General features: G+C 38.4%; 1 long non-coding RNA gene across 2 annotated transcripts in view; it reads right to left on the reverse strand.

Annotated features, from left to right (window-relative positions):
• Positions 1-2,666: 2,666 nt before the first annotated feature.
• LOC103382731 (uncharacterized) overlaps positions 2,667-26,427 on the reverse strand; it is a 28,981-nt gene continuing 5,220 nt past the window's right edge. The window contains exons 2-6 of one of the 2 annotated variants that reach the window (XR_003050377.1): positions 17,936-18,025; positions 17,247-17,300; positions 8,499-8,597; positions 5,870-6,403; positions 2,667-2,717 (exon numbers count right to left, since the gene is read on the reverse strand). This is a non-coding gene — a long non-coding RNA (uncharacterized LOC103382731). Of the gene's footprint in view, positions 2,718-2,741; positions 2,829-5,869; positions 6,404-8,498; positions 8,598-17,246; positions 17,301-17,935; positions 18,026-26,427 lie in introns of those variants that run through there. The other variant, XR_521945.3, reaches the window with a different exon arrangement.

Below are 26,427 nucleotides of genomic sequence, written 5' to 3' on the forward strand. Positions count from 1 at the left end.
ATGATCCAGCAGTCAGGTGGTATTTTTAAAAAAGGAAAGTATTTTTCAATTTTGCCTGATTAAAAAATAACAAATGCATTACAAAAAAAAATCATTATTTTTTAATTATTTTTTAAAAAGTGTTCCCACTTTTTGGGAATTTTGTTTCATGCAATTTGTTTAATTGGCTAAGTGAGCAGCTGATGGTAACCATATGTGGTCCATATACTGTAATTTCAACGCCCGAGTGAATGCACATAAAGCCGACATGGAAATGCTGGCTTGGGATGTTGTTAGAGCATTTTCCGTTAATTCCCGAACACTCCGAGGGAGGCTTCACTTTCAGAACTCTTCCCACTCCGGCTGTGAACCCTGAGGTGCTGGGAAAAAGACTATTTGATCTCATTGCATCATGAATGATTCAGGAGTTCATACTGACTAAGATTGAGTCTGCAGTACTTTGGGGAGGCGGGGGGGGAGTGCTTATGGAAGTACAAGACTAGCCTATAGTCACATTGTTTGTACTTGCGAAAGAAGAAATTCAGCGGCAACCATAATTTGTTGGATTTACAGGGCTAACGTCTGCTAGCTCGTCTGTAATGAGCCAGCGCTCTCAGCTTCTAATGTAATCCCCGAGAGTACTCAGGCGCGGAGATTCATCCATCAATTTTCTTAATATATTAACCAGTGGTGTACGTCCAGGCCAGCAGGGCCGTCTCTGCCGGCCTAAACACTATCAGAATCAGAGACTTATTTTTCAATATATTTGTCATGAATATTTATAAAATAATACAGTAGTCTGTTCTCGGCTTTTCTCTCAGTTGCTCTGCGTTCACTCACGTATATTTATAATCATGTTTTTTTTATCCAATCATATTTCAGCGTCATGTGTTGCTGCCTTAAGGCCTCAGAATCAGTGGTACGGACGCTGCGAGACTGAAATGAATGGTCATGCGATTGTTTATTTATCCAATCAGATTTTGAGCTGGCCACAACAAGGCCAACAGAAGTGATTCCTAGAACCTTGCTTCAGGTTTTTGGACTCATCTGTCCCTCGACAACTTCAGTTTCATTCGATTCAGGGTAGTTTTTTTCAAGGTTAAAAAATGACGTGACCTTACATTTTTTTTAGCGTTTTTAAATTTTTTGCCATCACTGACCCATAGTTCAGACCATGGACTGTATCATCTTTAGTACCGTAGTTTGCAAACTATAAGTCGCACCAGCCAGAACTGCAGAGAAGAAAAAAACACAAGTCGCTCCAGTGCTCTCTAACGGCTGTCAGTGTGAACATAACGAACATGTAAATTTTCAGTGGTACAGGAGTAGCAGATACTGGTACAGGATCCTAGAGTGCCCTCTAGCGGTTGCCAGTGTGAACATAACAAATGTGAAATTATATATTCTAATATATACAGTAAGTCGCCAGCAAATCCAGCCAAAGGATAAAAAAAATAAGTGCGACTTATAGTCCAGAAAATACTACAAAAAGACTGTGCATTGGGGGGACACTTCAGCTGACACAGACAGCAGCATGCAGAGTTAGAAATAAAGCAGAGTCTTTAACGTTTGCAGGATGAGAATGAGAACATTTAAAGGTTTAGTAAAGTTCTACACAGTCTTTTGTCTACATGTTATTGACTATAACAAGGGTTCAGATGCTAGGAGTAGATGTCTCTGTGCTTCACTAACTTCAATAAATGGCCTAAAGAAAAAAAACTATCACAAATGTGTCAAACCAGAAGCTGCACGAAGATGAAGAAGTCGTATTTCTTTCTGTTTTTTTTTTTTTTTTGACAGCTGCATTTTTTAAATTGCTCACAGCTGGCAGGGAGAAAAGTTTAATGCCGCGGCTTTCTGCTGTGACTTTTGTCAAACAGCAGGCGTGTGTTTCTGTCTATATTAGGAAAGATGCCTTAAACCACCAGCACCACTTCCAAACACCTGCCAGAGGAGGATTTTTCTGGACCAAACATCCTTGAGTAAAAGGTTTTAAAGAATCAACAGCTTCATCGGGCTACACTCGCTTTAACTACGTCTCGTCAAAGCTGCGACGGAAGAAAGAACCGCGGCAGATAAACGTTGACTGTTCCACCGTTCATCTGCAGCCACTAAAAACCAACTTTTTGGAATCAGGGCACTTTGTTAGACAGATACACAGGTCTATACCTGACAGGTGCCTGCAGGGCATCTGTGCTTTATTTCTCAGGCCTAGTCAGCACGCAGGAGTGCATTTTAAAAAAAAATTCTCCTCCAGCTTTAAAAATATTCCCTGTCAAAACACACAATTCTCTGTAAAAAAAAAAACAAAAAAACAAATTCCAAATAAAAACGCCTCACAAAAATCTTCATCCCTGTCAGATTTTTGCATACCTGAGGAGGCGATAAAACTGTGGAGTCTTTCTTGACTTTAGGAGAACGTATTATAGTATATATATATATATATATAACTACCCGAAAATTTACACCAACAGACCAAACGCATTAACGTGACAAAGTGTCAATGTAAAACTGAATTCAGGAAATATTTACGGCTGTTGTTAAAGCAAAAAACCTTATCTACATTATAGACAGAAGAACTAAAAATATTGGAATAAAAATGAATAATCATAGGTTGGAACCCATGCCTACCTGTACACCTGTACAGCAGTGTGTTTTTGGGACAGTTAACCTCCAGTAGTCCATCCAACCTCCAGTAGTCTATCCAACCAGGTTGAAGGAGACACAGCAGGTGGAATCTAAGGCCAAAAAATGAAAGAAGCTATGTTGTCTTCCTAAATCCTCCACCACAGCAGTGAAAGAAATCTCACCTCCCTGGTGCCTGACTTATGAGTGTGGAGGATTTGCTCCTGAAAAAAATAAAATGACTCATTGGTAACACAGGAGCTTCATTTAAATGAGTTTCAAAGCTAATTCTCCTTTTGTTCTTCAGCTATTGAAACTGTATCAGATGCTGTTGCTAGGAGACAGCGGTGCTTGTTGGTGTAAGTGATGAGTGGCAGCAATGACTTTCCGACCTGTGTCTACGGCAGCCAGACGAGGTATGTGAAGTACATACAGTACATGGAACTTCATTAATCCTTCAGGAGTTCGCTTTGAGAAAATTCAGGATTAAGTATGTCAAGAACTATACTGTATATATATATATATATAGGTATATATATTTTTTTTTAATTCCCTGTCCTGTTTTATGCGTTTTTGTACAAACAGGTCTCCACCTTTTCCAAACCTGAACATTTCCAAACAAGCATCCACTCCCATTATGAATAAAAAAACATGAATTATTCAGTGTTTTCAAACATCTCATACATAATAATTTAATAAGTTTGCCCTAAATATACATGGGTTAAGATGCTGTGAAAATATGTAAAATGTAAATGTAAACAAGCGGCTTATCAAAGTTCTGTTGTTCAGGATTGTTTTTGTGTTTGTTTTTTTTTCCCACTAGGCTAGTAATGAAAAGCAAACAGAGATTAATGGAATTATGAGATTAGTCCAAACACTGAACTGTAAACAGTGGATGGAGTTACTGTAGTTCTGAGCAGAGTCCGACATCAAAACATCAGGCGACTGGTGCAGATCTGACTGACTTTATAAAACGACGACTTGTCAAGACTGGAAAGACAAACCCAGAATAAAAGTCTATCTTTGGGGCCTCATGCTTCAAGACCATCAAGAGCAGACGAAAACATGACAGGATTTACTGCAGTAGTGACAGACTGACTGTTGGGGCTGAACGGACTGGGCACAGTCGAGGATCTGTGTTGGTCTCTGCGACTGCTTTAGTCACCGTGAACATCTTAGTCTTCTTTACAGACACGTTTGCGAGTTCAAGGTCTCCATTCTACTCCAGGACTTTTCCGAACCTTTCTGCTCTTACAGCATGAAAAAAAAGGTCATACACCAATCAGATTTCTGCCGTTCTGCTAATGCATTAAGGGTAGGGTTGCATAACTATTAATTAAAAGAAACCTGATTAATCACAGCAGAGCTGCAGATAAATCATGATCATTCATGATTCAGATAACTCTTTCAAGGTGCTTTAGATGCAAGCCGTTGTCCTCAACCATATTAATTGCCCACAGTTCTTTGCAATCTGCTGTTTGATTGGCTGTGAAATTATGTGCATAACCATTTACCATTAAAAAAAACTGGTCATTTTCAAGGTTTTCCAGGATACATGGACACCAGCCTTGGCACAATATAATCTTCTTTTACTCTATTTTCTTGTTTGTTTTGCTGGAAGAAATCACTGAATTTACCTGTAATGTTTATTAACAATATGATACACAGTGAATGAAAATAACCTAAAATAATATTAGTAGTAGAAGTGTGTTCGTGACATTATTGCTAAATGTCTCATTTCTTTTTCTTCTTTTTTTTTTGGAAATTATCAGTCAAATTATTACCAGGAAGTTTGATTTTCTTCTTCTACGTATGTTGCCTTAATATGACTCAGAACCAGTTTGGGTTTTTATTTTGGGGGGTGGGGGGAGTTGGGGACCGCTCCATCATTTTACTACCTGAAGTCTTTTTATAACTACAGCTGCTTCCTGGTTGGATGTCAACTGCAAAAGGCATCATCAGTGTGATGCTGCCGTCCAGATTTCATTAAAATGGTCAGGTATAGATTCTTCACACCAGGCCCATAAGGCACATGTCAGATTCTTGTCTCATTTCTTCTTGGTTTTACTCTCCCTGAGCAACTCCAGCTGTGGACATAATTTCCAGGCACTTCCTGCTTGTCTCTCCTCCACACACCCCAGTCCAAATGAGCTCCCTTGGTCCTGGATGTTTTCAAGCTCTTTGATGACTTGATGTAAGAAGAAGGAAAAGAGCAATGGGGGAGTTTTTCAAGGGCTTGCTCCAATACCCCGCAGTTCTGTCAAGGCCAGGACACAGTAAACTGCCAATCCTCGGATCGTAAACCCGATCTCTGGATACCCTGACACGGTCATTGAAATATCCCAGTAAAAATAAAAACGTTAGAATCTCTCCATCCTGCCTCTGCATCTTTCAAACCTGATATTGTGCTTATTTATTTGATCTTCTTTCTTCTTCATTCCCCATCCACCATAAATGGTCATTGTCAAGGGGTAAAAAGGAGATTCACAGACCAACAGGGATGAAAAACGGTGCTAAATGTAGTTGCTTTTCAAAGGATTTATTTCTGGGGATTCTATCGTGGAAAACACTGTTGACCTTCATAGAATGAATGGTTTTCTTCTCTGGAGGTTTCCTGTCACTGTTATAATGCTGATGATTGGTTTATTACACCAGTTGTAATCTATGTCTATGGCCCGTCTCGATGTGAATACAATTCCACAGATAACACGGTTCTTCCTGTCTTTATGTAAATCTGCTCTGGTGTCCCTGCTGCCCATACTGTAGTCATATGGACGAAATAACTAAAAGATCTCTGAAATAAAACCTTGTTTTTTTGTATTTTTTCCTTATTGCGAAAAAACTAAAAGGACAAAAAAAAACCTTTTGTTAAATCAAAACACATTCACAAACAAATATATGGAACACACTTTAGATGGAGAACGGACAGAGGCTGAAGTCGAAGCAATAAAAAGACCACATTTCTGAAAGGTTTTTCGTTGAACGGATTTATCACGAAAAAGTTTGGAGGTTAAAAGATTTATAAAGATTCGCTTGAAAGAACTTTCTACTGTTTTTTTTTTTAAGATTTAGCTGATTTACGTTAGCATCGCCTGACAATGGAGAGTCAAAGTGGAAACCTTTAGTCAGTGTTTTCTCGTGGACCCGTAAACTGAGAAACTCTTAGATTTTGTTAAATTAAAATATATCCTGTTAGAATTATAAACACATTCACATGGGTTTGGAACTATTTAAAGAAAACAGTTAGCAGAGAAAACGTACTTACTTACAGAGTCCACGAAGAAGAGAATCAAATCGAGGACTCTGGGCAGATGGACTGTTTTCTTACGTACTTCTTTTCTCTGTCTTTATAAACGAGGGTCACATGTTAAATACTATGTGACTGCCTGATATTTGGTTCTCACAGTTGTTGTGTCTCAGACTTTTTGGGGTCTCAGACTTGTTGCGTCTCTTGTTTCAGACTTGTTGGGTCTCAGACTTCTTAGATCTTTGTCTCAGACTTGTTGTGGGGCCCAGGCGTGTTGTGAGCTCGGTGCTCAGACACAGTCTCCTCCACTTCATTAGCAGCAGCCATACATTGGAGTTGCCTGCTGCTCAGATCCAACTGTGATTCCTTTGGTTTTTTTCTCGTCTTTCTTTTGTAATGTCAGACCTGCTCCACCTCCTTCTTCTTTTGTACTTCTCAAGGTTGTTTTGCAGTTTTTGTCACTTCTGTGCTTTGATTTCTAGCTGTTGTTTGTGAGGGGAGCAGGAAGTCTCTGCTCTCCCAGTGGTGGGAACTGTTGCTGCATCACACACCCTGTCAAAAACAAAAGTGAAACACAACACATTAATATTTATCAATGGAGTTCTGCAGAGGAGGAGGAAAGAAGTTAAATCCTTCCAGGAAAAGTCCGTTTCTGTTGAACAAAACTATTTCCCACAGTTCTGTGTTTTTATGTTGTGTTGGTTTGTTTTCTTAAATTATTTTCCATATAAACTTTATGACCTGTACAGATTCTACAATAAACAACTTTGTATTTTATTGTTAAAAGAAGATATTTAGCAGGGTAAGAATGTGGTATTTTTAAAGTTTATCTGTATTTATCTGTAGAAACGAGAAAATAACTTTTAAAATAAAATATTTTTTTTTAGAAAACAAACCCGAACATTCAAAAGTCTTCAAAATCCTCAAAACCTTCAAATACAAACAGGTTACATTCTAGCAAACCCATTTTTAATAAATATCTTTTAATTCTTTGTTCCAACCTGTTTAATGCCATGAACGTGGTGAACGTGTTTGAATGTAACGTGTACGTGATGAGAAAACATATAACGGTGGGGAAATGACTGTGTGACAGCGAGGACATTAGCAGCTAATGTGGAGGAGAGAGAGAGAGAGAGAGAGAGACTGAGGAAAGGTGGGATTAGCAAAAGTATAAATAGCATTTGTACACACAAACACACACACGCACATATATATAATACTGCTATTTCAAGAAAAAGATGGCTGTTATATAAAATGTGAAATATGTGCAGTATCGTTCCCCTTTCGCTTCCACTTTTTTATGGTAAAAAACACAATTATTTTACTGTTATTTATATCTGCAAACCCACCACAACAAATTGTAATGAGTTAAAACATCAAGCTGGTGCTTCTTTTACTATAGGACTACGTTAGACTTTATTTTCTTATACTCTGTCCTGTAATTTGCTGCTTTTGAAGCCGGTCTCCAGATGCATGAATTTTACAACATTCATTTCCTGCTAGAGGTGGATCAACAACACAGTCAAAGATCTTCCATGTCTCCTCTTCATCATCCCTCTTTCCTCTCTCCTCCCCCATTTTTTCACTCTCTCTGAGGCAGAAAACTGAACCATGAATCTGGATCTGCTGGAGTTTTTTTTTTTTTCTCGGCTCAGTGTATGTGATCTCGTACCACAAGGACAAAGAAAGTTCACCGTGAATGAAACCTCCTAAAACTCCACCCTGAAGACATTTCTCTAATGTTCTCTCTATAAGGAATGGCTCAGTCAGTCAGTCACTCACTCAGGTATGCCATCCCATAATGAACCAGTAATTGCTCTCAGGTACGCCATCCCATAATGAACCAGTAATTGCTCATATAAAGTTCAATTTAATTGAATTGTATAATGTGGCTTTATTAAAGCGCCTAATTAACACCACTGCCAGCAGATGGTGCCGTCTGCTGGTGCCTGTCAGTTTAAGATTCAAACACTGAGATGCTGTCAAACCTAGAGCAACACCATGGAGAATATGCAAATGAGACAAGAGCCACTACTGGTGAAGTGTTACTGCTTGGCTGTGTGGCCAGTATGGAGCCCAGATTTGTCATATAAATATGGGCCACATCTTCAGAACACACTTCATATATCAGACACTAACAAGTTCCAAAATGGACTAATAGTAACTATGAGATGTAGATATTGGCCAAATAAAAGTGAGTCAAATGTCTCTGGGTCTGATTGCAGAAAACGCCATTAGAATCAGGGACTAACAAGTTCAAAAATGGACTGGTACTAAGACCAGTGAACAACAGTACCACACAGAGGTGTCGCAACATGGAACTTTTTGTTAACAAGTTAACACGTGTACTAAGACCAAAGACCAGACCATATGTGGTGTTGGTTAACTGGTCCATGTGAGAAAAGTTGGCTTCTTTTTAGGGAACTTTTAGACATTTTTATCGTAATTAAATATCAAAAAGTTTCTAAAAAAGTCTACCAATAAAACACTACAGCATTTTTTTTTCTTTTCATTTTCATTCACACTACTTCTGCAATTTCCTGAGAAGTATAACAAAGCGTTGGGGAAAAGATTAGAGATCTAGCATTTTTCAAACCTGCGAGACCGGGAAGAAAAAGTTCTGCAAATGCTCCATAAATCTACTTACGTAACCTGCCTTTCCGGATAAACACTCCGCAGGGATTTAGGTGAAGCCGAAAGCTTTCCTCATTCTTTACATCTGAGCGATGGTGTTGAAGCTACAGTACTGCAGGAGATAAGGAGAAGGACAGGAGTCACTCATCTGTATTTCTATTAAAAAAAAAAGAACATAGTCGTCGATGTGTTGCTGGGAGATGTACATATTGATACATTTCTAATGGGCGACTGCCAGGAGTGGACGGGCTTTTCAGTGGCAGCAGCGACGGTTTGATGGATACTGAGGCTGGCAGTGGAGATAAGAATGCACACACACACACACACACAGACACACACAGGTGAGGAGGAGAAAAAGGAGGGGGAGTCAGGGGGGAGTTACAGAGGTAATGATAGACACTGTTTTGGGTGAGAGCGTGAGATAAGGCAGTGGATGAATATCAGAGGAAACACATTCAGCAGTGAGGAATGAGCAGAGTGGGAAATGTCATTCAGCTGCAACAGAGAGCATGGCCTCCATAGAGAGAGAGAGAGAGGGGGAGAGAGAGAGGGGGGGGGGGAGAGAGAGAGAGGGGGGGGGGGAGAGAGAGAGAGGGGGGGGGGGAGAGAGAGAGAGGGGGGGGGGGAGAGAGAGAGAGGGGGGGAGAGAGAGAGAGAGAGGGAGAGAGAGAGAGAGAGAGAGAGATCTCAAAATTCTTCCCAAAACTCTTGAAGTTTTTCTTGGATTTCTGTTCCTACTAGAGAGCTGGTTGTGTTTTGTGTTTGTCTTTTTTTCCCAAAGGTGTTGGGAATTGGGGTTAGAGTTGTATAAGGAGGAAAAAAGTTTAGGAACCAGTGATCTAGACCAATAGAGTGACATTAAAAAGCTATGAATGACAAAGAGTTGCAGAAGTGACAAAACTTCGTGCGTTGAGACACAATGTCACTCTGAGGACTTTAAACAACAACAGAGATCGTATCAGTGACGGTGTTCTGACTCCACAGATGACAGATGTACTAGAGAAAAATAATGGAATGTGCGTTCAGAAGTAAAAACAGTGAGGATGACCCGGCCTTCTGTCTTGTCATAACACAAAGCAACACGAAAACAAGCACGCTTTCAGACCAAGGCCCTCGCAGCATTTGTTATCCCACTTCCCCCCCAAAAGAAAACTCAAAACAAAACAAAAAAAAAAACACACACACACAGACAAAAAAACCTAGTGGAGCCGACAGTAAACAGAAAATGTGAGAGAACTGGACTGCAGTCTGTGCGGACACTGACTATTACAATAAAACAGAGAGCCTGGAGGAATGCAGATGGATGGTTCTTGTCTTCGTGATAATAAAAAAAAACACAAAAAAACCACAAGATTAAAAATTAAAAAAAAAAAAGATTTTTCATTTGGTCATCTTTCTCAACGGCACTGCTGCTGATCTCAAGGACTCTCAAGGAAACTGTGGCTCAAGTGTCTGGCACTCGGGATTCATTCACCGCGGGTTAAAGAACTGATGTGAAGCAGAGCGTCTGAGAACATCAGAGAACTGATTCACAGTGTGTTAAGAACGAACACCAGCTTCAGAGGATCCCGTTTGAAGGCTGCGTTTGGGTGCAGCGTGCAGAAAGACGTAGTAAAAACACACACACACACACTTTTACAGCCTGGTACCTCAGAGAACATGTTCAGCCACAAAATACATTCAGAGTCCAGTAACAAGGGTTTATGGGAAGCTTTTCAAAACAACAATGAATATATTATTGGTGTCACTTTGAGGCGTGGGTACTGGGGGGAGGGGTATATCAGGAACATCTACCATAAAGGTCACATAGAAGGCCATCTGTGAGAGGCCTATGATGCAATCCCTCAAACAAGAATCCATCAATTATTCCCTGCAGTGGTCATCAACTAGTGGCTCACAGGCCCAATCCGGCTCACCAAACCATCTACTTTGAACCTCGAGTGGGTTCCAAAATTGTGAGGTTGAAAGATAAAAGACTATAAAAGCAAAAAAAAAAAAAAAAAAAAGAAAAGACAATAAAAGCAAAAAAAAAAAACAGCAACTGACGCTTAAATAGCTGTCTGTAATGCCCACCGTCTACGACCAAAATTAAATTTGATTTAAGTGTCTAGCGCACAAGGTGTCTGTCCAAAGGAATTCTAAATGTCGACCCCTGATCTACCACTTATTTCTTTGCAATGTTACAGTTATGCAAGACAAGAAAATAAAACAGGAAAAGGAGATTTGGATTTTAGTAGAGAATTTGATCTTGTCAGGACTGGACTTTGACCTTTTGACCTCTGTGCTGTGGTCCAGCACATCTTCACCCCTAAACTCCTAAACTTTCTCCACTTTCCACAAACTTAGTTCCTTATATTTCTGTGCTAATATAAAAACATGACGTTCCATACAGCAGACCGCTAACGTTTCTCTTGCATCGTGTTAATTTGTCAAATACCGATATCAATAAAAAAAGTTCAAAAGTTCTGTCAACCCTGTCATTCTAAATCCGTTATTTGTCATTTTTATCGGCTCTCAGAGAACTCTCTTTCATAAATCCACCATCCTTATCTTAACAATAACTCAGGCTGTTTTCACTAATGACTTCACAGCAGTGAGGACAATTGATGCTTATGATAAGACTATTCTTAGAGCTCACGTCTTTATAGTTTTTGGAGTTTTATACTAAACTTTGACAAGTTTCTATTGTTTCTCCAAATAGGGTTTAAAAAAAGGCTGTATATGTTCATGTCGACAGTTAACATTACTATGGAGATGATCGATTCACCCTGGCCTTCCCCAAGCTCTCACTTTTGTGCAGACATTACTTATAAGTTGAAGGAGTAAAGACAAGAAGAGAACTTATTTATCCTGCTAACATGGTGCGTTACGTTTTTCTTTCATTCTTAAATGATCAACTGAAGCATTTTTTTAAAGGACAAACAATAAAAACAAGGGCAAATATTAGTTGTTATTGACATGGGCCAGATGTGGTTAGGTTACGTGTCACAGGTGGCCCCAGGGCCAGGAGTTTGACACCAGACTTATACTGAAGCTGTTAATCTGGGTACGCATAATATTATACCAACTTCTCTACGTTTACTTTATATGAACTGCAGCTACTGTAGCTGGTTATTGGAGCTCACTGTGAATGAAGCATGTTCAGCACCTTGGACAGCTCCACTCCACCGCTCTGCTTCTTTACACTGCAAACAGCTGTGAATACATTTTACTTTTTAACCAAAAAGGAAATGCAACTTTTTAGAATGTGGTGAATTAGTTCATTATTTTAGCACCACACTAAATAAATCGAATTAATTCTATAATATTTTGCTGGTTTTGCAGTTTGCATTTCACAGGCAACAACATGTAATTCAAAACCAACTGAGGCCAGCGAGGTCAAGCAGAGTGTGTTTTGTCAGCATATATGTCCCACACGTCATGTAGGTTTCATAGATTCTATCCTCCGTTCGAAGACATCCCAGTTATTCCATTTATTCTTGTCCATTTTTTGTTTTCTTGCTCTTTCCTCCAGACCTGAGTGCCTTTCTGACTCACCAGCCTGATTAATTATACAAACATTTTTAACACACAAATAGTCCTCTAACATTTCCAGTCGCGCAGGTTTGCAAAAAGATTCCGGCGGATCCAATCAAGTCCTATTAAAAGCTCGCTTTAAGAACTTTTCATGAATATTTTATTGTCATTTCTCGTTAATTAGCGTCAGAGAAATCCAAGTTATTTGAAACAGCTGGTTGTGGGGAAGAAAAAAAAAACATCCAATGTGTTCAATGCTCGTGAGAGTCTGTGGCATCCTGTGCGACTCGGTCTGCTGTAATGAACAATTAAATTAGCACTAAGAACTGCTGGTGTCTGACAGCTGTAACGACGCAGTGGTCCCGACGATGACATTTTACTTTTAGGATCACATGTGAAGTTCTGATTATGTCTTTGGTTTAAAGCAGCGTTTATCAACCTTAGGGTCGCAACCCCACATGGGGTCACCTGGGATTCAACTAGGATGGCCGGAAATGTCCAGTAATCGAGAATCATGAATTAAGATATTCTGTCCAGAACAAATATAGATACATTAGGACTCCAGCAGTCTTTCTTAGATGAACTGGAAAAGAAAGTCTGGTTAAGCAATGTTTGCAGAGATTAAAACATCAGTGAGTGAGTTTTTGGCAGCCATTTGCACTTTTTTGTCATCACTAAATTATGTCACTGCAAACAAAACTTACAGTCATTCTCACAAGAAACAGGAATCCAATCATCTGGAGTACCACAGGGCTCAACACTTGGGCCACTTGTTTTTCTCTACTACCTAAATTCTGGCTCTGGTGGAATTTTTTTTTAGGTTCTATTTGATTGAACATTTTCTGTGGTTACATTTTGTTAGGTGTTGGTTACAATAACAGGTTTTCCTTTCTTTTCAGGGTTGCAGAGGTGGGGTAGCGAATCCCAGCAGTCGGCACGCAAGGTCTGGTACAATAACAAATAAAGCACATTTTAAACACTGCAATACTGTAGTATTACAGGATTCAAATATACCCTGAGGTATGTTCTGTAGTAAAACCAATGTGAATGCCATCATTTCTATACAATTCTCCATTCAGCTGTTTAGTCACAATGTAGTGACCAATAAAATGTAGAATTGTGTAAATGTAATTTAAAGATATGAGACACATTAATGCCGAAAAAGAAACATCATTCTGTTTATTGCGACTATACACATTAAACTGATGTATTTTTATTATTATTTTACACAGGTTTGAAGTCTGTAAAGTGGTATGTTTTAGAACTGTAGTATTTATATAACAGACAATTTCTCCTCAGAGGAGATCAGTCGTGCAGGATGACTGGTTGATGATGAAGGAGAGTGCTTTCACCCTTTGACATAAAAACCCAAGAGTAAAACGTCCCTGTAACCTTCACATTCCATCACTGTGGGATGAATTAATCCAACTCTAAGTATAAACGATTTTCTTATCTGATTTTTACTGACTGAAGCACTGAAAGTTCTTCTTTTAATAGGATATAGACACATTTTACGGCTTAAAACTGCTGGCGGTGTAATAAATAAATGTCACTTTGATTTAAAAGCACAAACAAACAAGTTTTTTAACTGCACAAGGTCAGAACTTTACCAGCTCGTAATTCGTCTCCTGGTGGAGGGTTGACACTTGTAAATGCTGATTAATCTTTGGGAGAACGTTGGTTTCATTCACGGTCCACGTCTCAACAAGGCAGCACCTTTTTTGACACTGGGATCCATCGCGGGTTTCATTCACGGTCCTCGTCTCAACAAGGCAGCACCTTTTTTGATTTAATTGCCGAGCCGGGTGAGCCCTATTGAGTGGGCTGCTGCTCCGAGGTAGAGAGATTACACGTAACCCCGGGGGCATTTGCACTTCACAGATCAATGTGAGCCTCTTCAGACTCATGTGGCCTCATAATCTGCCAGGCAAGTGATCAAGAGAAGTGATCCAGAAACATCACGGTGCCTTAAATGGTGCGGTCAAGTGAAATTCAATATCGATTCCCTGCTCGGCTCGTTCGTTGGTGAACATGTGTACGTACAACACTACTGCAGCGTTACTCTTTTCATACGGCTTCACTGTCTCCGAGGTCCTGCAAACACGCACGGGATCGATGCATTAATGGGTCAATGTGGAGAAATCCACACAAGACTCCAGAATGAGTCATCTGTGGTTTCGCGGAGTTACGTTCATACACAACAAAATATTGTAAAAGAAGAAAGAGCAGAATAAAGACCGGCGACAACAATCGCGACGGCCGCGTTGTCTGCGGCCTCTTTTGTGTCTCTCTCCAGTCGTTTTGAATCATTTCGTAGACGCTTTGTGATTATTTTTGATTGTCTTCATGTTCGGGTATTTTTTTTTTTTTTTTTTTTTTGCTCTTCCTTTTGGAATTCTTTGTGCTCTGTTCGGAGGTTTGCTTTACAGTCATTGTGTGTGTTATTTTCTCCCTGACTGGTTGTTTTGCGCCTCTCGTCGCCCCTTCACTTCTCTTTATAGCACCTTGTCTGTTTTAAAGGCTATTTTTATGTGTCTTTGCCGTAAGTTATAGAAGTTTGGTCGTCATGTTTACATCCTTTGGCTTCTGACCCCCTGCATCTCCGTCTCTGGCGCTTCCACCAGTCGCGGTCTCTTTACTCTTTACTGCTGAAAAGTTTGCCATCAAGGCAGCATATTATTATATGCTTTTAAAATATATGGATTGAGCTCCGCTGGGAGCTCACGCAGTTTGGACGAGAGCAGCTACACCGGGAGTTAATCATGCTCAGAGATATTTGCAGTTCAAGGTCACAACAGTGGCAGAAATATTCCTAATATTCCTACAGCCACATATACCACATCTGGTGTCAGAAAAACACAAGAAAAAAACCACACAGACGACCATGGAAAATGAGGCAGTAAAGTAAAATAAAATGATATTACCATTTTTTCAGGTCACCCAGCGACCTCTGGTGGGGGACGACCATGAAAAATGAGGTGGTGGGCCCCTAATTGGGCTGCGGCCCCCATTTTGGAAAGCCCCCAATTGGGCTGCGGCCCCCATTTTGGAAAACCTCCAAGGAGGCCGCGGCCCCCATTTTGAAAACCACACAACTTTTCTGGACAGAATTATTATAATAAATCAAGACGCCCAGATTTTTTTAAGGTTTCCCAGAGAGTTTGCCATGTTCCTTCCTTCTCTGTTTTTAAACAAGATCCTTATCGTTGTGTGTAGTCAGTGTGTGTTACTCGTGTCGGGAACAACCACAGGTTTTTTCCCCGTGACTATGATGGATTGCACACGTATTCAGAGTGTGTCAAAGGAGTGAATTAGTTTTTGCTCTTTTGTGCTCCGACAGCACCTGAACCCAAACGCTGTACAGAACAGAACACGGTGCAAAAATTGACTTTTGATTAATAACGTGGTTTTCTGCTTAAAGAAGCAGCCAGTCAGGTCCAATCGATAAGAACGCGCTGTTCACACTCGACAACAAATGAGTTTCATGTATCTCCGTTTGCCTGACGTGCGCACACACGCACACCGACGCACAGCAAATCTGCAGTTTGTTTGTGTCTTTTTATTGCCTTGTTGTCATTATTCAGGAATAATGAAAATAATGTTCTCATATGCAAGGTGGAAAAAAAAGAAAAAAAAGGACACAGACACCAATTAATCATGAACTCAAACCTGGTGCTCTAATCAGCCCTCGCTGCTGTTCGGCTGTGTTCAGTGAAAGCAGTTGTCTCAAAGGGACAACGTCCCAGAGCGGATTCCCATTATTCTCCTCTGTTCCTACGCTTCCACTTGATTTCAGAGAAATCAAAGAAACACTTGTCGCCATGAGGAACCTTAAAGCCGCTGTAGGCAGGTTTCATCAGTTATTACACTATTCTGTGATGTGCAAAAGTGAGCACAACCAGTCTCTTTCCTGACCTACAGATGGCACTAAGTACTGTCATAGGTACTCTATATTAACATAAAATATTACAGGACGCTTGTGATATCTAACACATTTAAACTCTGTGCATTCTGAAGGGATGTGGTTCCCAAAGTGAGGGGCACCAACCTCGATGCTGCACATGGCTACTGCAGAGGAGACGTATGGGTATTTAGTTAGTGTGTAATTGTATTGACAGCTGACCACTTCTTATATTTCTGACACACAAATTACACTAATCAAGAGCTTCAGCTAATAAGGTGGCGCTATTGCACCTAAAGTTATTGATTACAAAGATCAATATTTTGTTGTTCATCAGTATGTCTAATAATTCTGTCCTGTCCTGAACCAACACTGAATTAAAAACCATGCATATCGTGGGTAATATTTTCTGTTAAATTAATGTGGAATTAATTACACTAGGTCAATAACAAAGCCTCTAATTGTACTTTAATTGAATAAATATTTTAGGGGATTCTAATGGTCGTTTTCTTGATGAAAAGGAAGGCGACGGTTATTTTGTATTGCAGCTCAAACTGCTTAAACTGGGGAGAAGAATATTATAGGCATTTAATTAAATCACAGAAACACATTTACTCCTACATTAAAATTCATCTGCAGCTAGTTCACAACAGCAGCCGAGGAAAAGCAGTTAAAAGGAAATAAAAATTACCAACGTTAACTGGGATCCACTTTCTCCTGAAGCTCTGAGGGAGTAAAAATCTGAAATTGACTCAATTATTATCTTGATTTTATTTATTTTATTTTTTATTTTTTTCATTCTAAACAGTGAAGACGTCTCGTTCCAGCTGCAGGGGCTCCATTGCTGCCATTTGATATGCGCTTGTGTGTATATTTCTACATCTAAACTGTCCTTCACGCTGGAAGGCTGCAGCGCGATGACTCCATCACGGCAAATGCTGAACAGCATTAATGTGACATTATCCCGCCTCATGATGGAGCCACAGGGAGGAACGGGAGCCTGATATGACACACTGTAATGTCACCAGGTCTTACATCCAGAATATGTTTAATGGTTTGAAACAACGTCGATGCATGTAGAGCTTGTGGGAATTCTTAATGACCAACAGGATAGCTGCTATGTTATTGCAATTCCTGAGGAAACATTTGAACAGCATTTTCATCTCCTCCGTTTTCCCAACCACTCTTTGGCATTTATGTTACGGGAAACAATGACACTGAGGATTACGCTCAAATTTTTCAAAACATGCGGTGCTTTTTACGGCTTTTTCCGAGCAGGATGATCCCAGACCTCATTCTGCACAAATTAAAAACACACGTCTTTAAAGACAAAAAGTGGCTGACCTGCCTGCAGTCCAGATTTTTGTCATCATCTTGAAATCTTCCACCGCTGTTACACTGTAGAAAAACAGAGAATCATCCTTAAGTGAAAACACAAAATTCTCTCTCAATCTTAAAGCTAAATATGTCTCAACATTTTTTCATATTTCATGATTCCATCAAACACCTGCTAATATTTTTTTGGATTCTTAGGAATGTCTGTTTGACTCGATTAATCATGATTAATTGAGATCCAGTGTCAATTCTTCGAACTGCTGTAAACTGCAGGTAAAAAAATCAATAAAAACTGCTTGTAACTGCACAGCTTGACTGAACGTTCGTTTATCAATTAAGAAAACCAATAGTATATAATCATTACAGTACTTTCATGGAGGTAGGAAAATCAGGAAACTACTATTAAGAACTGCAGTTTTTTATTTCTCAGAAATATCCCAGTGTGATGGAGGAAGAAACGATCTATACTTTCCTTTTCTGGCTGAAGTAAAACTAAATGTACATACATTTTTAATTACAGTGGAGGATTTTATCTACCGAGATAGAAAACAGCCGATCACGGACCTCAGGGCTGAGGAAGATACGGTGTCTCTGTGGAACCATAACAGTTCTCCTTCACAAAACCAAGTCAGTGTGATGAGTGGGTGAAATAGGAAAATGTGTGATTTCCACACACTTTGAAATGAGACGAGACTCACTGTCGGCTCCTGTTGTGAAGCAGAACTCGTTGTTAATGCTGGCGAAGTAGACGGTTCTCTCCGGTGACTGTGGTTTAAGAGCAAGAAAGACTGGATAAAGAGAAAGCAGAGAGAAGAAAATAAGAAGAGTCTATAAATGCTCTATTGCTCATACATTAGCTTGCTAGCTTAGCATCTTAGCTGTAGAAGGGGCACAGAGATTTTTTAAAACAACAAAACAATACAAAATATCAATTTTTTTTCCTTCCAGTTTATTTTGATCGGAATTTTGTTTTAGCTAATCACTGGCGGTCTTTGATGCTAACACCCCTAGCTTTTTGCGAATTAACTTGTATTTGGTTTTTATTTGCTAATGTTAAACTCTTGATATTATTTACTTAGCTAACGTTAGCTTTTTAACTTTATCACCCTTTTTTTAATTTTGTTAAACGGCTGAACATTAAGTTGATTTCATGTTTTATTTCAATAATGTAATATTTTCTTATCCATATGCCAACTCTTAAAACCATTTGGTTGATGACAACTATCCAAGCCTAGTGGGAGTTTTTTTTTTTTCATTTGATTTATTTTTCTACAGGTTACTATAGTTATTTATTTGCTAATGTTCTAAAAGCAACGCTAAGGTCATTTTAAGTGCAAATGTATTCCTTTTTGCAGGACTCGGACTTGACGTCTGTGCTAGTTGATAATCCATCTGACATAAACAACTCGAGGAGAAAACAAAAGACAGAACTTCATGTATGTTCAGAATGGGTTTTTACAAGCATTGTGATGAAGAGCATGCACAGGATTGAAAGGAAACAGGTTGAAACACTGCAGGTGAACTGGGGAGACGGAACGCTTCAGGTTCCTGGATTGTGTTGGATTGACAGGTGCTGGAGTTCAGCACAATGTGAGGGAAAATACAGACTCCCCTGTGAGTCAGCTGGAGGGTAAAGGTCAAACGATGGAGGATCGACGCTTCACTTCGCTGTTTCATAGATCATAATAACACAAAGGGTTTTTAAATTTAATTCTGTCGCACTCCACACAAAGAGAAGCTGTTTACGTTTTAATTCTCAGGGAAAAAAGCCAGTTAATTGGCAACTGTTCCAGTTTGGAAGCTGGATGTTTGACAGGGATTATAGAAGAAATGTGCACTCTGACACACACACATACAATCACACTATGAGGCGGGGAGGCAGCAGGAAAGCATACACAGCATGCAAACACGTGCAATGAAAGAACCACCTCGTTACCCATCGTTTTGAGAGAGTTGAGGAATGAGGGAAAAAAAAGAAAAAAGAAAAACTCTCTGTGAACAGCAGGACAGAAGGTCACCAGTAAAAAAAACAAAGTCATTCCGAAATAGTTCTGCAGCAGCAGGAAACAAATGAAGTTACAGAAATGTGACTAATGCTTAGAAGCAACTTGACTCGCTGTCGTCGAACTTTGTTTATGCTTCATTTCACTAACTTTAATTGCAGGAAAGAATTTTACAAAACACAGAAGCATTAATAAAAGTCGTGTTGAGAATTTATGAAACTTAATTAAATTCTGACCCGGTATTCTGATGATGCACCTAGTGCAGATGTTGTGCAGAATAATTAGATGCACCTTAGAAAACTGGAAGATAAAAGACAGTATGAATGCTGTTTTGATGAGAAAACTAAAAGTACTATCAAAGAAATTAGTTGGCAAAATATACAGAAATGTACTTCAAACATTTATATCTCAGCCAAAAATACCAAAAATAATTTCATTCCTACAGTGTGATGTATCTTGACTTACCCCAAGCCATATCGAAGGGCAAAAAGTTCCCCCCAAAAAACTGAAGCACAATACAATGTATTACCTACAAACGTTGTCTGCCTCATACATCACCACTTGACTACTACACACAGAACTAGTTGCCCAGTTTTAACACCCTATGTCGGTGATGAATGACGGAACAAAAAGTTCTAAATAAATTTATGGGAGATGGCAAGCACAGAACTAGTTGCCCAGTTTTAATGCCCTATGTCGGGGATGAATGACAGAACAAAAAGTTCTAAATACATTTATGTGAGATGGCAATGTAACTACAGTCCAGGACATCATAAATTAACCAAATTACCATAAAGAATTTCAAGATAATGAAGCCATGAACAAGTCCAAAATGATGATGTTCCACTGTAGCTACACTTAAATAATAGCTAATGGTTAGCACCAGTAGCGAAAGACAACATACTAACTAAAAAACAACCCAAATGGCCAAATGACTATTGAAAATAAACTGACTGGTTACCACGTTAGCTTGATTAGCTCAGTTCATTCACAGCATCATCCACATATACAGACATATAAATGAGGCTGGTAAACACATTGATACCTTAACATTTTCATTCTGTTGGACTTAATAAAAAGACACAAACCATCCTGACAGGCCACACCGCTGAAAGCACAGGTGTAAATTAAAGAGTTCCATTTGAGAACCCATGTTTCTGCTCTGTGACCTTGTTCTAAATTACATGCACTGCACAGAGGCAGGGCTAATGTGATCTGTAACACCTTTGCTTATTAAAGTTAAAAAAAAAAAAAGAACTCTGCAGTGAAGCAAAGGTGGCTTATTTAACTCAAAGTCATGGAGAAGTTGAAGTTAAAAAAAACTTTTAAGTTAAAAGTTACATGTGGCTTCTGTTTTTCAGGAAACTGCTGTTCTGCATGTTTCTGATGATGACAAGAACATCCTCAACTTTTATGTAAAGAGCGTGTTGCTTTTTTCAGCTCTAGTCCTTGACAGTCGTTTCAACTCAAACCTGTTTTTTCTCAGAACATATAAAAGTCATAAACAGAAGAGTTGAAAAAAAAGTCTCGTGCTTCGGCCGCTCTTTTTTTCTACTTTTTCTTACTTTCTGCTGCCAAAGTAAACTCCATCGATCTGTGTTACTGAGGGTCTCGGGTATGAACCCACTGTCTGCCCAGGGAGCACACACACAGCTGCTTTATTGACCGTCGTCGCTGTTCCTGTGGCAAAAAAACAAACAAAACAACTAACAACTGGCTGGAATCTTTTTTTGATTAATGTTACATCCGTTCTGAACATCTGATATTTGGACGAAAGAGAGTTTCGGACAATAACATACAAAACAAGAACACCTGCAACCACACGCTCGCCATAGTGAAGATATGGCAGGGGAAGAGAAAATAAGGCATGATGGGAGATCAATGGAGGTGTGGAAGTGTTAAGTGTTGAAAGTGCACCAGGAGACAATGAGCGCTAAACCAATTAACTTGCTACAAGAGTTACGGCCGTCTGCTGCACTCTCACCAGGGCTTCAACCTTTTGACCGCTCATCTATAACTTAGAAAAGCATTAAGTGCCTGACAAAAAAAACTAACCTCCCTCATTATAAACGCTTTAAATATTCATGCCCATCACCAGAAACTTTCTTCTACATAACAGTGGAGGTGGAGCAGAAGGATGAACCAATGTTTTCTGTCCCTCCACATATTGACCTGCTCATCTGTCCCAAAAATAGGAGGCATGTCAGTAATTCCAGGGTTTGTTACTCTTCCAAGTATTAGCTGCTGTGGGCTTTAACACCCTTCTGGAAGTTAATTTGAAAAAATCATCATATTCTCTCTGTTGTTTTTTGGGGGTTGTCAGAACTTTGAGTTGATCTAAACACGCAAACTATGGATGAACATTCAATAAAGATGTGTTTGCTACTAATCAAAAAGTCAGGCGTTCGATTTCAGATCTGTCAATGTGTCACTGGTCAAACACTGATCTCTGCTTAAAAAGTAAAGAATAAGGTTAAAATGTTGAAAGTGCAAACATCAGGGTAAAAGGTCAAAATTAAGGTATAATATAAACGATTAGGTGAAGGTTAATTATCATTATAAAAATGAGTCATGTAAATGTATAAATAAGGCAAAAATATGAAAAATAAGATTGAAAATTAAAGATTACAGTGAAGGTTAATTATCATTATAAAAATGTCAGTGTTAGGATAAGGTAAAATTGGAGGCAAAATATAAACACTGAGGTAAAATCTGAATGTTAACAAAATAAGGTCAAAATTTATACTTTAAGGTGAGCTCTAAACATTGATATAAAATGGTATTGTTAAAAATAAAATATTTGAATAATTTTAAATGAAGGAAGAGATACATCTATAAAAAATAATTAAAATGAAAGATGTTTGACAGTGGGTAAAATATCAAGAATATTTAAAAACGTCTTGAAACGTTAAAATATTTTGATGAGCAAAAAAGCAAAGAACATTTAAAAACGTCTTGAAACGTAAAAATATTTTGATGAGCAAAAAAGCAAACATAAGTAAAAATGAATTCTTCTGTATGTACTTGAATATACAGTATATACTTTGCATTAAAGGAACACAATACACACATGAACTGTTCCATAGCAGGGTAGATATGCAGGGCAGACTTCACACATATGCAGATGATACCCTTTTAAGACCAGTACAAAAGAAAACGACATTTTCCTTCTCCTATGCTGAACTCCTGAAGACACCACACGCTCAGTGTCTTAGCTATTCCATCTTCTGGCCACGCTCCATGATTTTTCCTGGTCTACAAACGGACCAAGATTCCAACATAAACTTACATAAACAACCATCGCTGCCAAGTAAGAGTCGTACATAGCTGTAACAGAGGACGGTTTGGAAAGTTCATAAAACAGTCATTGTTTTTAGGACACATTTTTAATGTCCTACTTATATAATGGTCATATTGTATGTAAGCAAATGGTTCCAGTGGCAGTGAACTGCGCACAATACACCACTGATCCAACGTCTCGTCAAGGCTCTCAGAAACACGGTGGCCATAATGACATCGTAAATCATTTTAGCTAACTGTGGCAGGTTTTTGTCCTTTTACTGATATTTTGGACAAATGGCTACTTCTAGGCTGAAAGAAACTACTCTTTAGCTTTTTCTAACCTAATCCTTGGTCTTTTATCGGTTCCTTTTTGTAAGTTATTTTTGTGTTTTACTTTAAGTTAACTTCATTGTGCAGAAACAAATGCTTTATTGCTGTTTTCATGGCTAAACTGTTTCAGTTGTTGTCTGTTGACCTATAGGTAATTACTATATCTGACTTCATTGTTGAACCTCTTTTTTGTTTTTATACCAACTCTTTAAGCCATTTTTACTTCATGGTTGATTCTGGGATACGAACTATCAACTCATTAAACTGACTTTACAAAGAATCATTTTTGGCAAAATCATATTTGTAATGAATAAATGTGCCAAAGTTCCAAGACCTTGGAGTAATGAAAAAAAGAATGATGATGATCATCATCATTGAACATCTTGGGAAGGTCTAAAATATTAATAAGTCTTTTTTTATTTGCAGATCATAACACTTAGTGCAATTTATTATAACTTTTGGACTAAACTTGAAATTTAATCGTCTTTGTGTTACAGTACCACAGGCAGTGATAAGGTTGAAGTGGAGAAAGCGTAGCAGGGAGTGATCTAAAGAAACCCTGCTGATATTTGACCTATTTTGTCAATGTCTCAGTCTTTATTCCTTATGAATTCACTGAAAGTTTATATATATATATATATATATATAGTGCGTGTTTTAATGCTTCCAGCTGTACTTGGTGATTTTTATGTGGGCAATGATAAAGAGAACAGATTTTTTTTTAAGGGATATAAATAAAATCGGCCTTCAGTGAGGGGAGACAGGAAGCGGTGTGAGTCAGGAAGTTGGATTTAATAAATCAGCCGTGGAGACAAACCAGCCGTGACAACTGCAGTTAAAGATGCCCTGCCACTAATTTCACCTCATACTTTGTATCAATGTCCAGGTCCAGATTCTGAGACTCATCACCTTCATCATCTTCTTCATCATCAGCTAATCATTTAAACTCAGCATCCGGGCTCTAGGGCTTTTCTCCTGCTCAACAGGAAACTTAAACTTCCCTTTGATTTGTTAGAACCAAAAGGTTTAACGGGGATTGGCTCCAGCTTCCCCTCAGCCTGACCCCTAACAGGAGATGAATGAACGAATGATAACGGCTCAGTCGGTTCATCTACAAGACACTGATCTCCCATTGATTCTCACGTACAACTTCAAATCATCACAGAGAAACTGAGAAAAAATAATCTAATAGTGTCGTCCAAAGTTTCCCTTCACTACATGATTATTTCCTCCGAGAGCTTTGTAAACGCAGCAGGAGTCAAGTTTTCATCTGCAGTGCTTAATTTAGGAGCAGCATGTGGAGTTATAGCAACATTTATCAAAAATATTTTCTTTTTTTTAATTAATAATGCACTCTGAGTCTCATTATACAGCAAAAAAAAAATGAAAATCAGCAACAAGAACCGACTAAAAGTAGAACAGAAATACAGGAACTGTACGCAATAGGTTTAGAAAACTCACAAAAACTATACAAAATTTAGCTTAAAAATGAAAATAACAAATAATATACGTTTCTATCCTGTTTAAAACTAAAATCTTGTTAAAAAACGAAAACATACAAAAAACAGAATTAGTATGTGAAGAAAAAACATGAAAATTTAGAATAACAGTTTCTGATGACTAACAATAGGTTGAATTAAAAAAAACAAAAAATATTAGCTTAATGTCAAAACAAATATTTGAAACAATAAGGCTGTAATACTCAATGTAAAAAGAAATGTATAGTAAATATAAAGGACATAAAAGCTTGCTCGAATACATTTTTTTTTTAAAAGATAATAGTTTTCATCAAATTTTAAGACCAACTAAAACGTTCTCCTAAGGTTTTACTATAAAAAAAAAATAAGATCTGTTCTTTTTCCTTCAAAATGACATTTCCCAACTTTCAACTGGGCTTGTTGGTATTATTTTGCTGTTCTTTGCTGATTTATTTACCAATGAATATCAGCCTTGCAGACGACGGCAGTGACATTTTAGGATTTTCCACCAAGGCGTGAAATATTTCCGAGAGTCACAGGAAGCTTAATAAAATAACCAGCAGTGACGACGTCTTCTGACCTGGTTCTTCACCTGCATCTGAACTTTTGTCTGCTCCCAGTGGTTGTCGACGTAACCCTACTTCATCCTTGCTGTCTGCAAAATATACAAGTTGATATTTTTTTTCCTCCTCAGCCACGGGCAGCTTTTGGGCTGTTTGCCAGTTTGCTCTTTACACTCCTGCGTCTCCTCTGTCTCAGCTGTGAAACAGCATCAATGAACTCCTACAATGGTGTCTGGTCTCATATTTGCTGGGAGAATTTGCATCATTTCATTCATTTCATGACTTTCTAATCAAATTTAACTCAAACTTAATAAACGTCTAATGAGAAAAAAGATAAAGCTTTAAAATACTTTTTTTTAAAAGTCGACAACTGATACCACAGGTAACCATCCAAAGTAAACTCGCAAAATTATGGATAATAAAAGTTTTATAACAAGAACACAATTAGTAATATGAATGTTAAAGTTTAACCCTTTAACTCAACCTCATGCTGTTAGCTATAAAATATATATTTTATAATGTATTTATATCCACATCGCCACCAAAAACCAATCATTCTCTCCTTGAGAGTTTTGACTTTATTGACTTGTACTGCTCACACAAACACAGCCTTCCTGGCAGATCCATAGTATTTTTTATTTATGGGGCTCTTTCCAAAATCCAGATTATAAAAGTGCCTCTGGGGCAGAATTTAAATTAACTCTGCATTATAGTAGGGCTAAGGTCACAAATGATTAAAATTTAAGTGAGATGAGCAGAGGCTCAGACGATAAAGTTCAGGTGAAATAAAATATTCCAGTCAAATCAGGAAGGCGGCTCAGATTATATGACTCAGGTTCTCAGTCAGAACTGGTTCCCCTGTAAAACCTCCAAAACCATCTCTCCACAACCAAATAAAGCCATGCAGCACCACCAGATTTATACCAAAAGTTACGTCAGTAAAAATTTGCACTGCTTCCAACCATCCAACTCCCCTTCACTGTGGAATCTGAAAACTGAAATATTACCTCAAGTTGGCTAAAGGTTAGCACAACATGTAGCTAACGTAAACATTTGTATAATTGCTATAAAAAACAGACAAACTGAGATCTATAGAAAAAAGAAAAAAGCTTTAAGTTTGCTACAGGTCAAATGACGCAATATAAACCAATACTTGGAAAACATATCTCTCCAAGTTCACACATATTCAGACATCAGACATAGCCTAAAGGAAAGGAAATTGAATTTCAGAATGTCGATACAGAGCAGAACAAAAATGCAACTGGAGATTAGAGAAATATATAAATGTCTGTAGTTGAATGCTTAAAGCCAAAATAATTTTACTGGAACTTTTTACATGGACAAGAAATTATATTATTTTTACATGTACTTTCTGTGAAGCTTCATTATATAAACACGGTGATAGTTAAGACTTGGGAGAGCAAAGAATGTTTTCATTAATGAATACAACTCCATCCACCGGCATCTTTTAGGCATTAAATATAATTAGCTATAGGCATACGCTACATTATCTCATTCTCTAGGTAATGAGTCA

This window comes from Cynoglossus semilaevis, chromosome 8, assembly GCF_000523025.1.
Source record: "Cynoglossus semilaevis isolate Cse_v1.0 chromosome 8, Cse_v1.0, whole genome shotgun sequence".
Taxonomy (NCBI): Eukaryota; Metazoa; Chordata; class Actinopteri; order Pleuronectiformes; family Cynoglossidae; genus Cynoglossus; species Cynoglossus semilaevis.